General features: G+C 47.8%; 1 pseudogene; it reads left to right on the forward strand.

The window, feature by feature from the left end:
* Positions 1-13,199, forward strand: part of LOC102946063 — a 64,269-nt pseudogene extending 51,070 nt beyond the window's left edge.
* The last annotated feature ends 1,076 nt before the right edge of the window (positions 13,200-14,275 follow it).

The raw sequence follows: 14,275 nt of genomic DNA on the forward strand, positions 1-14,275 counted from the left end.
CAGGATTCCTGGGGGTCGACCCCCCAACCCTGCTGTGGTCACTTAGGGCAGGGGCTAAGGTCTCCCCACTCCCAGGTGCTCTCTCTGCACTGGATGCTTCCCTGACCCACTGATCGTTACATGCAGTTCAAAGGAAATACAGTGTATTAAACAGTAATCGATTTAAAAAAAATAAGGAAAAAGTGGGAAAGGTTAAAGGAAAACACGTCACCCTGCTCTGTGGCACGGGGACGCCACAACCAGCGTCTCTGGACTGTAAGGGAAGTTCAGTCTGTTCCTCACACGTCCCAGGCCTCCTGCCCAGGCCCTGGCTGTGCTGCAGGGATACTGCGGGTCGGACGCTTGCTCTGGGGTGGTCACACGCCTTCAGGCCTGAAGGTGGCAGGACCCTTCTTCCCAGCATCGCCCCCGCCCAGTCGGGGTTACGATCCCCGTCCAAGTCTGGCCTGCCAGGCCTCTTGGCTGGGGGCGTCTCCCTGCTCTGGGCCCGCTGCCCAGGGTCCCCCTCGCTGTCCTCAGCTCCTCACCGCGCCTGGCTTCAGACTGCTCCAGCCCCAGCCCCAGCCCCAGCCCCAGCTCCTGCTCCTGCTCCTGCTCCTGCTCCACTCTGCCTCAGCGCTGCTGCTGCTCTGCCTCCAGCTCCCTGGGCTGCTTTTCCGGCCCCTCCGGATCTGGTTGCTGCAGCTCTGCTCCCAGCACAGGTCTCCTGTGACTCTGCTCCCAGCACTGAGCTGCTCCCCCAGGCTGCTTCTCTGGTTCTCTCTGGATCTGGCACGGCTCTGCTCTGCAGCTCAGCTCAGGCCCCTGCTCTCTCCGTAGCTTGGCCCCACTCTGTCTGACCCAGGCAAATCCAGCTCACAGGCAGGACAGGACCCACCTTGTCCTCCTGACTCCCTGATTAGCCTGCCCGCCCTGTCAATCAGGCTGACTTGGGGCATTGGCCTCTCCCCATTGTTCCTGGGGACTGTCAGGCTCAGGGTCCTGCTTTCCTATCAACCCTTCCCCTTCCTTCTGGTCCTGGGAGCTAGCCAACCGAAACACCCCCACCGAGTTTTAGTAAGGGGCCAACAGTCCCCTTACACATGGCCTGTGAAATCTAGGGGCGAATGACACCTGGGTGGGAGCTGCAGGCCATGCTGAGCCAGAGGATTCCTGTCTGCTGGCTCCAGCTGACAGGGCAGGGCCCATGATTTAAACAGCAGCCTGTGAGCTGCCCCCATGGCACACAGGACTGTGTCCCAGGCCATGTTACCCTGCTGTCCTGGGCCTGTGCAATGAGTGACTGGGGAGATCCCTGGGTCCCCCGGACTTCCACAGGATAATGTCCTCCCTCTTCTGTGTTCATTTCCATCCAGCTCCCCCGCGCCGCCCTCCCACCGACAGTGGAAGAGTCACGGTGCCCGTGGTCATCTGCATTATCCTGGGAGCCCTGCTCTGCCTGGTCTAATCATCTGGGGGCGCAGGTGCGAAGTGCCAGGGCAGAGCGCAGAGGTGGGTCCTGCTTGGTGTCACTGTGTGAAATGCCTCTGAAATAGCAGGTGGAGCTGTGCCTAAGGGGGGTGGGGCGTTGGCAGTGTAGTGGAAGGTTAAATTGTATTATACTGTTCAGCCACAAAGTGGTGTTGCATGTAACAACTTACATTTGCTAACCTCAGCCATGCCTGGCAGAGCATTAAGGGATCTTATTGTGATCATCTGTTGAGTATCTCTCCGGAAAGGAAGCTCTGTAGCCAGTCCATATCTTGATACAGAAGCCTGACCTGCTTATAGCAGCCTTGCCACCTACCATGTCCAAGGTGTATGTGACATGGTGCCCGAAGTTAAGCAGTGCCAGAGGAGAAGAAAAACAGAAGGAAGAGAGCATCAGAAATTGCAGACAGAAGGATGAGCACTGAAGGATGCAGACAGGAAAAAAAGCAACACAGGTTGCAGGATTTCATCAACATCCCCCTCTTTGTTGACCAGAGAACTTCAGCTTTGACAAACCTTCACAACTGACAGACTAGAAGCAGCATTTTGCAAGATTTCAGATTGCTACAAAACTCCATAAGGAAACTGAAGCTATACAGGTATGGTGTTTACTTTGTGCTATTTGGAAGCAAGCAGAGCATTTCTTTCAATCCTTTGATTTTCCTGAAGACAGGCACAAAGATGACTGTGAAAGGGTTCTGGCTTTGTTTGATGCATACGTTATACACTGGAACCTCAAAGTTACAGAACTGACCAGTGAACCACAGACCTCATTTGGAACTGGAAGTACGCAACCAGGCAGCACCAGACACCAAAAAAAGAAAGAAAGAAAAAAAAAGGAAAATACAGTACAGTAGTGTCTTAAATGTAAATGACTAAAAACATTAAAGGGAAAGGTTAAAAAAAGATTTGACAAGGTAAAGAAACTGTTTCTGTGTTTGTTTCATTTAACTTAAGATGGTTAAAAGCAGCATTTTTCGTCTGCATAGTAAGTGTCAAAGCTGTATTAAGTCAATGTTCAGTTGTAAAACTTTTGAAAGAACAACCAGTAACATTTTGTTCCGAGTTATGAATGTTTTCAGAGTTATGAACAACCTCCATTCCAAGGTGTTTGTAATTCTGAGGTTCTACTGTACCCTCAGAGAATGTGGTTTATGAAAGGGCATGTTTTTCACACGAGAATTTAAGGACTAGGGGAAAATGTTGAATAGTTTATAAGAGCTCTGCATGCCTTGGCTGAAAACTGTGATTCAGAAACAGCAATATGAAAACATCAGAGAGAGGCTGGTTATTGGGTTAACAGATAAAATCCTTCACAGGAGCTACAATTCAAAACAGACTTCACCCTACACACTGCTGTTCAAATGGATTAGAAGCTGTTAACAAACACAGCCTGAATGAAACAAGTTAATACCATAAAACTGGTGAGGTAAAGAGGGAGAACTCCCTGGCTAAGAGGAACAAATTCCACTCAAACATTCAGGATATATTAAATGCACGAAACAGTGGACGTTTTGCAGTTGTTTGCCACATGAACGCAGTCAGGGAATTGATTCATATTCCAAACAGACAATCAAGAGCTATTGTTTCTTTGGATCTATCCTGTGTGAAGATACAGAGCCTGCCTGGAGACGTGAAACTGATCATTCAGAGAAACACTATTGACTTTAAAATGGACTTAGGAGGCAGATGTAACAGTCCATCTCAGAAGGGCCTTACAATCACCTTCACCCCTCCCAGAGATGAAGTTACCTGCCACAGCTCTGACTAACACTGGAGGCATCTGAATTGCATGGGACAGTTCACCACAGAAATCTCTTTCAAAGAGAAAAACTTCTCATTCAGAGTGCATGTGATCAAAGGATCAAAGACCAACAGCGTTCTCCACCTCAGTGTGGCAAGCCTATGATGGGGCCTCATGAGAAAAGCGGAAGAACTAGAAAGAGGGATATTTGAAAGGAGACCCAAGTACGAAATAAACTCAAGATAAAATGCTGGAGCATACAGTGTACCTCAGAAAGAACAATCAACAGAGCAAACTCTACAGATGGCAGATGCAGAACAAGAGGAAGAAAACTCAGAGATTCCAAACAGGCCTCAGGCAGTCATTGCTACTGATGGAAAGCCAGATGACCAAGTTGTTACGAGTTTGGGTTGGGTAATTAGAAAAACTAGTACCACGAGCGATGTTAGGGCTTTTTCCCTCAGCCCTCTCTTGGTTCTTCTCACGCAAACAGAAAGCAGAAGACCATAGTCCGAGTGCAGGCAATGCAATGTTTAGTGGGGTTAATCAGGCAAGCATATCCATAGCTCTGTATGCCACAGAGTTTTCCCTGTCCTTTTTCCTACCTTTCTTTTTCTTAGCAGGTTTAATTATATCCCTTGGTCCCACCCTTACAATTTATGGTCATGTTCCGTTTTGGAGGATCGTAGTATGGGGACTTGGTACCACCTCTTTTGTACCCTATGGGTGGGGTAAGGAGTAAGGTTATGTTTCAGCCAGGGTCACCTTTTTCTCTGGCTTTTTAGTGTTTCTTATGTTTGCCTACCACCCCTCTTGCCCCTCCCATCTGGTTGCTTGACCTTGCCTTGAGATAAGGGTTCGAGGCAGTCTTCAAGTGTACACTTCTATATTAAACTCCCACCATACCCAGCAACACTTTAACTCTTTTCCTTATTTCTTTTCATTGTGCTATAAACCCCATCTGGAAGCAACACACAGTGTTTTCATTCTTTGTTCATACATATTCGTAAGGAGGATATAAAAGTATCAAAAGTCAAACCCAAATTTTATCCTAGGCTAAGAGACAAACCTATATACTAACAAGAGACACTTAATAGACTGATCTGTGCTAAACTGTAAAGATACCATGATAACGTAAATGTTGTAAATGGTAGGAATGTAGAACGCAAAGGGGAGACGTAATGGAAGGCTAAACTGTATTATATTATTCAGCCACTATGTGACACTGTGTGTAACATACCTTGTTTAAACTAACTTCAGCCATACCTGTCAGAGTATTAAGGTATCTTACGCTGAACACATCTGGTGTGTACCTCTCTTGCACGGAAGCTCTGTAGCCAGTGCATGTCTGGTTCAGAAGTCTGGCCTGCTAGTAGGAGCCCTGTAACCTGCACAAGGTGTACATGTCAGGGAGAGCTTTGTGGGGGATCCAGGGACCATCTTAAGTCCTGTCATACTAATATCTTCAGCTATGATCTGGCCATGGAAATGAACAGCACAGCAGTGACACTTGCAGATGAGAATACATTGGGAGGAGTTGAAACTAGTGGGGATGACAGAGAAATAATACAAAGGGGAAATGCAGTGGTCCCTTGCTCTCAAGTGGAGAGGGAGGCCGCACCCTCTCACTGTGTCAGGCAGCAGCCCTCAGGCTTGGGTCCCACTTGCTGGGCCGATCTGTAAGAAGTCTAGAGTTCGTAGCCTCCTGTCAGAGCTGCCGCCAATCAAGAGTCTAGAACCCAGACGTTCTAGGCGGGGTGGAGTATAAGCAGTTTTTAGTCCACAGCATCCTGGCTGGGACAGCCAGCAGTTCATGGTTGATAAGGGAAACTGTGGCCCTCTGGGCAGGGAAGAGTGGGAAGCAGGCTTTGCCTAAGCCTCTTGGCTAAGGCAGCAGCAAAGACACAGTCTGGGGCTCTGGCTCTTTGGGTGGGGAAGAGCAGGGAGCACCAAACAGTCTAGGGATTCAGGCCCTCAGGCAGAGCAGAGCACCAAACAGACAGTTTTGATGACCTGGCTCTGGCCGACAGCAGAGCTCTTGGCCTAACGTGGGGAGGCTGCCACCCAAGGATGGGGTTGGCAGCAGGGGATGGGGGGACCTTGGCGCACCCTACTCCACTGCGTCCCAGCCCAGGGCCCAAACACTGGCAGACTGTTCCGCCACTGGGTCAGCAGGGATCCAGCTAAAACATGTTGACTCAGATTTTGACAGTGTAACGGGACCAAAGTCCAGTTTCCTTGGGCTACTTCCTACCAGCGTCTGGGTGAGGGGTTCCATAGTGCCCGGGTCCTTGGTCTCGTCGGGGTACTTGGCCAATGGCAGTGCCGGCAATTTCTCTCCAAGGTCGGTCTCCTTTCGGGACAGGATGCTGTCCGGTGCAGGTCCAGCTCCAGAATTCTGCAGCAGGCTGGAGACTTCTGTCTCCTTCCCTGGCTCCCACTCCAATGAGATGCAAGGCCCTCCCTTTATACTTCCTGTCCTGCCCTGGTAATTCCAGCGACGGGGGCAGGGCAGGTTTGGCTCCGCCCACCAGAGGGAGTGTAGTGGTCCCTCACTCTATTGGGGAGGGAGGCCACTCCGCCTCACTGGAGAAAATAATACAAAGAGATTTCAAGTATTCTTAGAAAAATAACATGTTGAGATTCCATTTAGAAAAGTACAAGAAAATCCATGTGAGGGAAAGATCCGGAATAGAGAGATACAGCAGGAGGGAGGGTACGAGGAAGGAGAAATGCTGCAAAAGAGCTTGGGTGATAATGGCCAAAGAGATCAGACAGTTCTACTAGGCATTTAGGGCATATCTACACTGCAATGAGAGGTGTGATTGCAGCACATGTAGAAATACCCAAGCCAGCTTTTACCTAGCTCGGTGAAAGCTCGCTGGCATAACAACAGCAGTGTAGTTGCGTCAGCATGGCTGTGACGTGGGCTAGCCACTGGAGTGTGCACCCAGGCTCCTAGGCGAGGCTGTACAGGCAGGTCAGCCTGTGCTGCTGTGTGTGCTGACACAGCTACGTGGCTAGCTCGATCAAAGCCAGCTCAGATGTGTTTATGTGTGCTGCAATCACTCCTCCAGATTGCCGTGTAGATTTACCCTTATATAAGAACATAAAAACAGCCATCGTGGGTCAGACCAAAAGTCCATCTAGCCCAGTATCCTGTCTTCCAACAGTGGCCAATGCCAGGCGCTTCAGAGGGAATGAACAGAACAGGTAATCATCAAGTGATCCATCCAATGTCGCCCATTCCCAGCTTCTGGCAAACAGAGGCTAAGGACACCATCCCTGCCCGTCCTGGCTAATAGCCATTGCTGGACCTATCCTCCATGAATTTATCTAGTTCTTTTTTGAATCCTGTTATACTCTTGTCCTTCACAACATCCTCTGGGAAAGAGTTCCACAGGCATTGACTATGTGTTGTGTGAACTTCCTTTTGTTTGTTTTAACCCTGCTGCCTATTAATTTCATTTGGTGACCCCAAGTTCTTGTGTTATGAGAAGGAGTAAATAACACTTCCTTATTCACTTTCTCCACACCAGTCACGATTTTATAATTTAATATCCCCCCTTAATCATCTCTTTTCCAAGCTGAAAAGTCCCAGTTTTATTAATCTCTCCTCATATGGCAGCTGTTCCATACCCCTAACCATTTTTGTTGCCCTTTTCTGAACCTTTTTCAAATTTCAGTATATCTTTTTTGAGATGGGGTGACCACATCTACATGCAGTATTCAAGATGTTGCATTTATCAACATTGAATTTCATCTGCCATTGTGTTGCCCAGTCACGCAGTTTTGTGAGACCCCAGTGTATTTTTCGCAGTCTGCTTTGGATTTAACTACCTTGAGTAGTTTTGTGTCATCAGCACTACCCAGTACAGACCCCTGGGAGTCACCACTGTTTACCTCTCTCCGTTCTGAAAACTGACCCTTTATTTCTTCTCCTTTTTTCCCTATCTTTTACCCAGTTACTGATCCATGAGAGGACCTTCCCCCTTATCCCATGACAGATTACTTTTCTTAAGAGCCTTTGGTGAGGGACCTTGTCAAAGGCTTTCTGAAAATCTAAGTACACTATATCCACTGGATCCCCCTCGTCCACATGCTTGTTGACCCCCTCAGAGATCCTAGAGGATTGGTGAGGCACGATTTCCCTTGCAACAACCATGTTGACTCTTCCCCAACAAATCATGTTCATCTATGTGTCTGATCATTCTATTTTTTACGGTAGTTTAAACGAATTTGCCTGGTTCTGTAGTTTGGGTTACTGGCCTGTAATTGCTGGGATCGCTTCTGGAGCCTTTTTAAAAAAAGGCACATTAGCTATCCTCCAGTCTTCTGGTACAGAAACTGATTTAAATGATAGGTTACAGACTACAGTTAGTAGTTCTGCAATTTCACATTTGAGTTCCTTCAGAGCTCTTGGGTGAATACCATCTGGTTCTGGTGACTTATTACTGTTTAGTTCATCATTTGTTCCAAACTTCCTCTCATGACACCTCAATCTGGGACAGTTCCTCAAATTCGTCACCTAAAAAGATATGTAGATAGTACTTTCCATTTTTAAAGCACTGCACAAATATTAGCTAATTATTCCCCACACAGTCTCTAGGCAGTACATATACAAGTACTATTTTGCCCATAGGTGTGAGCACCAGGATAGGAGAGGAATGATTTTGGGTGGTAGTAGGAGTAATAGGATACATTTATGAAGGGACCATTAAGGTTGAATATCAAGATAAACTTAATGACGTGAAATAGCCAATAGAACAAACATGACAGGGACATGGTCCCCATCACCTGGGATGCTGAAATCTAAACTGGAGAGAGCAGTGGGAATGTGCTGTAGGAACCAGTCCTGCACTGGAGTCGGGGGCAGGGGCTGGATGATCTCATAGGGTTTCCCATCCCTAGGTTCTCTGACCCTGTGCAAACCCTGCCCTTTGTTTTCAGGCTCCAGAAGACCCTTGGACCCTTTCTCTGAGGCTGTGTACGAGGAGATCGATTATAACCTGATGAGAAAGAAGCAGGAAATGTTTGATCGCTCAGGTCTGTGTGTGTCATTCCTAACAGGGAGAAAATCTAAAGCTCTGACTTAGAGCTAAATCTCTGCAGCCTTCAAGCCTGTGAGTCCTGGATGGCTGCAGATGCTGGGTCTGTGAAGAGACCAGCCAGTTACTGGACTGAGATGAATGAGTTTCCTCCCTAGCAGACTCTGCTAGCCCCATTCTGAGGACAGTCAGGCCCATCTGTACATCCTGCAGCCGTAGGGGGTAATTAGTTATGGGTCAGGAAAGTGACTGTTTACGTCATTTTGACTGAATGTCAATCAGGGGGAAGATGCTGCTCTCAGTTTAGCACATTGTGGGGCACTCTGAGCATGGTCAGTGCTTCCCCCTGAGGCTACTTCTGAGATGCACATTCTCCTCTCTGCTAATGGTGGGGGTTGGTCACAGACTCTGATCATGGGAGGGGTGTGGCCTTATCTGTCAAAAAGGCGGGGAGGGGGAGTATCTTCCACAACAAAATGGGAGTCATGTCCGTGGCTGAGGAGATCTGGACCAGCAGCCTCAGCCATAATTTTCTGCTGGATCAGGCCATGAAGCAGCAACATTCAGGAGGAGAGGTAAACATTCCTCTCTAAAGAGATTCTTACACCCTGAGTGTGACTCAAAACAGGCTCCCCAGTTCATGAGAAGGATTTGAATGAAACCCACAGGAGGGGATGCCATGGTAAAAGGCTCACTCAGTTCCTGCCTCACCTCATGAGGTCAATATGGCTGTTCCCAGCATCTTCCCAGTCTGAATTATCCACCCCAAAGCCACATTTACTACAAAAAACTGATATTTAGCTTAGAAAGTCTGTGTCAGCCTCTCACCACTCAGTCGCTGTGAATTCAGCATCTTCTCTTGAAGAAGCAATATAGTGAGACCATAAATCTTGCTCCAGGACCCGGATGCATTGCCCATCAGCCAGTTTCGCTGCTCTCACTGTGATAACATCCCATTTATCCTTTCTCCAGTTTCCTATTCAGATGACTCAGTGACAAAGCTGCAGTATTACACCGGGGACAGCGAGGGGAAAATGATCCTGGATCAGAGCAAGGTAACAAGGATGGGTGGACACAGAGACACACAAAGATTTCTGTCCAGCTCTTGATGGAAATGTGAACAAATCCTGACCCTTTCTGTGTGTGGTTGACTGTGCTCTCTCCCAGGGGAGGAGCTGCAGGGAACCGGGCAGAGAAATATTCACACTGTATGAAAGAATCTGACTTCCACAGCTGACACGTGTCACTGTACAACCCCTGATCTATGCCCCATGACCTTAGCCCCCTGCCTCCTCGACAGGAGCATATAGCCGAATTCACGATCCAGCCCATATAATGTAAGGACTTTAAACCATGTCTTTACAGAGTTCAGTTGAATTCACAATGGTCAGCTCTGGTGTGGCAGCTACTATCTCCCACAGCCTGTGATGGGATGTTAGATGGGGTGGGATCTGAGTTACTACAGAGAATTCTTTCCTGGGTATCTGACTGGTGAATCTTGCCCATATGCTCAGGGTTCAGCTGATCTCCATATTTGGGGTCGGGAAGGAATTTTCCTCCAGGGCAGATTGGAAGAGGCCCTGGAGGTTTTTCGCCTTCCTCTAGCATGGGGCACGGGTCACTTGCTGGAGGATTCTGTGCTCCTTGAAGTCTTTAAACCACGATTTGATTCAGACATAGGTGAGAGGTTTATCGCAGGGTGGGTGGGTGAGATTCTGTGGCCTGCGTTGTGCAGGAGGTCAGACTAGATGATCATAATGGTCCCTTCTGACCTTAATATCCATGAATCTATGAAACAGGTCCAGGGTTAGCTCAATACCAGCATAGATCCTGATCTCATTGAAGGGCATGACAAAGTTGGTATTGGATGCTGTGGGGCAGGGCTGGGCCTTAGTTATTTTTGAGGAAATAAAGGTGGCACAATTATTGTTTCACAGAATGTCCATGACTCTCCCTTTTCCCCTGGTCACCCTGACTTCCCCTGCAGACTCTATGATGAAAAGCCCAAACTCGAAAACAACAGGCCTTTAATGGGGAACTAAAACCTGCTGGAAATGGGTGTGTTCAGGGGAAGCTGACCGTGATGTTTGCTGTTCCAGAGGGAGCTTCCCCAGGGGGGTCTCAGTTGGATTACGATAATGTGGAGGAGCCTGCCTTGAGGAACGTCCTCCAGACTCCAGACAGCCGAGGTGAGCAATGATGAATCTGCCTCCTGGAAGCCACATTACCCCTTGGCTACTGCTGCTCCACCCCCTTCATTCCCTAGTCTGCCCTTTGATCCTGAGCTCAGGGCTGGGAAGAATTAAGCCAAAGTAGCCTGGCTGGAGCCAGGGAAGGGCTGTCAGGGTTCCCTCCCCACTCTGAACTCTAGGGTACAGATGTGGCGACCCGCATGAAAGACCCCCGAAGCTTATTTTTACCAGCTTAGGTTAAAAACTTTCCCAAGGCACGATTTCATCTTGTCCTTGAACATATGCTGCCACCACCAAGTGATTTAGACAAAGACCAGGGAAAGGACCACTTGGAGTTCCTATTTCCCAAAATATCCCTCCAAGCCCTTACACCCCCTTTCCTGGGGAGGCTTGAGAATAAACAAGATGAGCACAAACCAGCCTTGGATTTTTAAGACCCCAAAACCCCAATCAGATTCTTAAAAAAAACCCAGAACTTTATTAGAAGAACAAAAAAGGAAAGAGAACAACTCTGTAAGATCAGAGTGGAAGATAATCTTACAGGCAGTCAGATTCAAAACATAGAGAATCCCTTTTGGCAAAACCTTAAGTTACAAAAAGACACAAAAACAGGAATACACATTTCCTCCAGCGCAGCTAATTTTACAAGCCAAAACAAAGAAAACCCAACACATTTTCTAGCTAGATTACTTACTAACTTTACAGGAGTTGGAGAGCTTGCATCCTTGATCTGTTCCGGCAAAGGTATCACACGGACAGACAAAAGCCTTTCCCCCCCGTCCAGATTTGAAAGTATCTTGTCCCCTCATTGGTCATTTTGGGTCAGGTGCCAGGCAGGTTACCTGAGCTTCTTAACCCTTTACAGGTAAAAGGACTTTGCCTCTGTCCAGGAGGGATTTTATAGCACTGAATACAGAAAGGTGTTACCTTCCCTTTAAATTTATGCAAGGGCATTCCACAATTAACAGCTCCCCTCATTGTTGCCTTAAGGAGCCACGTCTTTGTTATTTTTATGTTTCCTGTTTGCTTCCCCTCCAATGGCCTCCTTTGTTTTTCCCTGTGCAGTCTGGCAGGATAATATCAAACAGCTAAACTGAGGTGTATGTGGCATTCATAAGAAATAATACACAAGTCCCTCCTTTGCCACACCTGGCATGTAGCTTATTTCTCTATTCAGTGGAAAGCCTCTTCTCATTACCATTAATTCCCATCATTATTTCAGAGGTCCCTGCCCTGCCTGGAGATGACCCAGGGGACGGTTATGATGATGCCAGAGAAATTTCTGACCCTGAAGACGACCCTGGTTCTGGACCGAGTGCCCAGGAAGTCACGGGGGCCCATGGGGAAAGTGTCAGGAACAGGGATTCACGGACAGGTGAGTGGAGTGTGGAGAACTCACCTGGAAGAGCCTTTACTGGCCACTAGAGGTCACTGTCACTGCACTGAAATACAGTTATTGGTGAACTCTCAGCTGTGTCCCCTCCCTGACCTCTGCTAAACAGAGTTAAATGGATTGAAATCAAGACAGAGAGAAGGTTTCCTAGATAAGGTCCCTGATCCTACAAATACTAGATCCCATCTGTCAGTCTACTCACATGAATACTCTCTCTGACTTCAGTGGGACTGTCCAAATCATCAGTTACATGGGTCCATTGGCAGGATCAGGGCCAAAGTGCCTTTCCCCAAACCAGGTGTCAGTGCCCTGGATGGTAATGGAAGAGCAGGTCCCTGGGGTGGGGTTAGTTAGCGGCCTGGCTTTGAAATCCCTCTCTTCAATCTGTAAATGTCCCCATTAGCACAGGATCAGAGCTGGGACCCAGGACTGCGCTCCCACTTTGCACCTCAAAGGAAACTGGGTTGGATGAAATGTGCATTTCTTTGGTCTTGATGGGAATAACGTGTGAATGAGCATTGTGTGGGTGGGTGAGATCTGTGATGTCCAGGCAAGTCCCATGGGCTAGGGTCCCCACCCTGCTCCAGCCACCAGGTGTCTGCTGGCATGTGGTCCCTTAGGGACTATATCAGCTGTCAGGAGTCGGTCCCAGTGGCCTATCAGGGAGTGTCACCAGCTCACTGCCATCCCCACACTTCTCCTGCACCAGGGAGGTCTCAGAACAGAGAGAATCCGCTCCCACATGTTTTCTTTGAAGAACAGAGAGAGAGATAATGGTTTAAACATGTCAGAGGCCCACTAAGAGGAACTGTGGTGGGGGCTGATTCACAGCCCATGCTGTATGTTGCCCATCCATTATGTGAGTGCACATGGGTGGAGAATGAATACGTTGACTGTAATGTGACTTGCTTGCTATTTTCAGGCTGGAGTCTGCACTCGCTAAGAAGTGAAGGGGCCTCTGGGGCTGAGAGGGAGCCCTGTCCCCACCTCCTCATGACCCAGGTTATGATGACGTTGATGATGGCGTCTCTGGGACATCAATATAAGAATGGCTGGGTTGAGATCAAATATCCTGTGAGGATGTAAATGCTGTATGGTTAGACTCTTCCTGTCCCAAATGCTCATTGACCCATCGGGGTATTGGAGACAATCCCTACCTGGGAACTGCTTCAATTAGCTTTTTGATTTCAGTTTTGTTTAGATGCAAGAAATAAGTCTGACTGAGACAGGGGCTGTGATTTCCCCTCTAATTTCCCATTGATCAGACAGTCTGGAACTTCCCTGCTTTTTTGTCCCTAACACTTCTTCATTGTGAATTTTTGCTTTTTCTTATTAAACCCTTTTTGAAGATCTGTTCCTGGGCTGATGTTTCTCTCATGAGGTGTGTTGGGTGGCTCCATGTGGACCAGCAGGGAGAGAGATGGAGACTGATGTGACGGGTTCGGTCACAGAGACCCGTTTGGTACTACTGTCACCTGATGTGCTGAGACTACCTCTGAGCCCGTTTTCCCTGCCAGTTTGGGACTCCAGAACCCAGCAACAAAATATTCCTAACTCCAGAGAGTGCCCTAACCCCCAATCCAGACTCCAGACTTTCCTCTGAAATCCAGGAGGATAAATGGGAGGTTATTTACAGGTATCTTAATGAGCACACACACACACACGATTAGACAGTGACAAGATGCCCCTAATCTCTTCTCTGCCCTACAAATTCTGATACTATGCCCTTCACTGTGGCATCAGAGCTTCGGATAGAGATGCATGAAGTGACATGATTTTCTTTCATCCCATGTGGGTCGTTCTCCATCCTTCCCTCTAGGGAAAAAGTGCATATGGATTCTTATGGAGGTTTATTTTATGACATGCTATGAGCTTATGCTACTGAAGGCAGATTTCAGAAGCTCACTTTCAAGTGTAACAGAAAAAGGGTTCAGGTGATTTTGTGATCCTGTTAGGTCCAGAGTCTCGGATCAACCACCAAAAAAAGTGTCTCCTGAACAAATGAGCTTCCCCTGGCAGGAGACAGCTCCACTGTGCCTGAGGGACAATGCTGATCAATGCAGTCCTGGAATGGGAAGGAATCTTTCATTGTCAAAGGCCCAAATGCTGAAGACTCAGATCCTCAGAGGCATTTAAACCCCCTAATGTCCATTGATTTCAATGGAGCTTAAATACCTCTACAGATCTCGGCCTTAGTGGCTTGAAGATAAAGACTGAGACCTTCCATGAAACATGATATTCTAAGCGAAGGTTGAAATGCTTTGTTTCGATAAGGTTAGATTTGCTCACCTTTGTTTAAAGAAGGCATCTTTGTACCATTTTGACTCTTATGTTGCATGGTGCATTGTGGGTGTGGCACATGGTGGCAGTGTGTGATGGTATCCACGTGGTGGTGGTGTGTTATGTGATTTGTACAGAGTGTGTGGTG

The sequence above is a fragment of the Chelonia mydas genome, unplaced genomic scaffold, assembly GCF_015237465.2.
Source record: "Chelonia mydas isolate rCheMyd1 unplaced genomic scaffold, rCheMyd1.pri.v2 scaffold_45_arrow_ctg1, whole genome shotgun sequence".
In the NCBI taxonomy this organism is placed as follows: domain Eukaryota; kingdom Metazoa; phylum Chordata; order Testudines; family Cheloniidae; genus Chelonia; species Chelonia mydas.